Source organism: Echinops telfairi, unplaced genomic scaffold, assembly GCF_000313985.2.
Source record: "Echinops telfairi isolate 266 unplaced genomic scaffold, ASM31398v2 ScPeMD7_2;HRSCAF=8, whole genome shotgun sequence".
Classification (NCBI taxonomy): domain Eukaryota; kingdom Metazoa; phylum Chordata; class Mammalia; order Afrosoricida; family Tenrecidae; genus Echinops; species Echinops telfairi.
This window is the reverse complement of record NW_022103898.1, coordinates 7,674,442-7,676,567: the sequence shown is the minus strand read 5'-3', so window position 1 is coordinate 7,676,567 and position 2,126 is coordinate 7,674,442.

The window sequence follows — 2,126 nt, the reverse complement described above, 5'->3', positions numbered from 1 at the left end:
GACACCTCACCCCACCTACCCTACAGCCCTGACCTTGCCCCTTCACTGGAGTGAAAGCTTGCATCTGGCGCCTGAGACCACTCGGCTTCCTGACACAGCAGATCTTGCCCCTTCACACTGCCTCTTGTTCTCCAAACTCAAAGAACATTGAAAAGGACCGTGATACCGTTCTTGACGCGGTATACTTCGAAGGCGGAATTCATTGGTGGTTGGAGGATTGGCAACAGCACCTTCTGCGGTGGAGAGGCCTAGAAGGAGGATGTGTTGAGAAACAAGAGCTTCCCCTTCGGAGCCTTTTGCTGAGTGGTTTCGAGATTGGGTACTAGTATGCTCGGACCTGCCCTTGTGTGTGGGCTGGGATGCACCTCCATCTTTCCTATGCTAGGCCAGGAGCCTGGGTATTAGGAGGGCTCTGAGTTGAAAGGGGCGGTAAACTCCAGGGAGACCCTTCTGAAACGAAGGATCACTTCTTTCCTGTAACAAGCCTGGAGCGAGGGTGTTACGACAGCCGATCACCCAAGGTTTGGATTCTTGTGTCTTTGTTATAAAATGAACCAGAATTGCTTCTTTATGTATGGGCTTCAGCCTATGCATTTATTTAATGCAGATGTTATCACAAAACAACCCTCCCCTGCCTCCCTGCCAAACTCAAATTTATACATAACCAATTGTTTTAAAAATAGCTCCAATAAGCAGATTTTTTGCCACAGAGGCAGTCTGCACCGTGTTTGCTACCCACTTGCAAAAAACTCCACTGCCAGTGAGCTGATGCGAACCCATGTTGTTGGCAGATGAGGTCCAGTCTGTTTGACCCACAGTGACAGTGTACAGCAGTGCCAAACACTGCCTGCCCAGCCCTGCGCCATGCTCACCAGGTGTGAACCTCTCGTCGCAGCCACGTGTCCATCTCCTCGAGGGTCTTCCTGGCTTTCGCTGCCCCTCGACTTCACCAAGCACAATGTCCTTCTCCCCGGACTGCTCTCTCCTGTCAACAGGAGACACATTCCGTGAGATGAAGTCTCGCCAGCCTGGCTGCATTCTGGTTGTACTTCTTCCAAGACAGATCGACTTATCCCGTTGGCAGTCCTGGGTCCTTTGAAGTCTTTTCCAGAACTGTAATTCAAATGCACTGATTTTTCCTCGGTCCTCCTTGCTGAACGCCCAGCTTTTACGTTTGTGGGAGGAGATTGAAAAGACGCACCACGGTCCTCAAAGTAACACCCTTGCTTTCGGCCCACTTTACAGAGGTCTGGTTCAGCAGAGCCATCCGATGCTTTTTGTCATTTGATCTCGTTCTTCTCCATAGAGCCGTTTCTCGGATTCGCTTGGCATGCAGACTGAGTCAGTGTGGTGAGAGGCTGCGGCGATGAGGCACAACTGAAGTGTGTTCCAGATACCCGTCTCAGAGCTGTTTGGCTTGTTAGGCTCTAACTTGTATGGGCCCTACCCAGGGTTCCTGACACTAGGTCTTTGTGGAAGCAGGTCGCCTCACCTGTCCCTGTCGTGAGCAGCCCAAGGCTTACCCTGAAGCACCACCAGGGCTCCTTAGACAAGGTCAGCGTGTCCTTATAAGGGCCAGGGGGCAGAGGAAGAGGCTCAGGAAGATGGGTCGACAGTGGCTGGAACAAGGGGCTCAAACAGCATGGACTGAGGACCGCACAGGACTGGGCAGAAGGTCGCTGCGTCCTACACCAACGGCCACGGTCATGTGAGAGCTAGAGAACGTCTTGTGCCATCTCTTAACTTTTCCATAAATTTCAAACTATTCGTAGAAAATCATATAAAAAAGTGGTCAACATTCCAGGAAGGCGCCAGTGCATCCATCTCCCGTCTCATTGGCCACGCTCATGTCTGGAAGTAAGCCAATCAAGGGTCAAAGGACCGGGGATTGGTTTAGACTCAAGCTTTCAACCAATCAGGAGTGTCTTTGAGACTGAAGCTCCTCCCTCTCTACTCATAGCCACCACCTGCTATGTCAGCATTCTGTAAGCAAGGCTGGAACAGAGGGCCAACTGGCTACAGAATGGGGTCTATGAAGCCAATACTTTCCTCTCCCGAGTAGTGGTGGGTGAGAACTTGACCTAGACCGGCTGTGTTCCATTCCCTTGGCACAGGCTCTGAGGGGG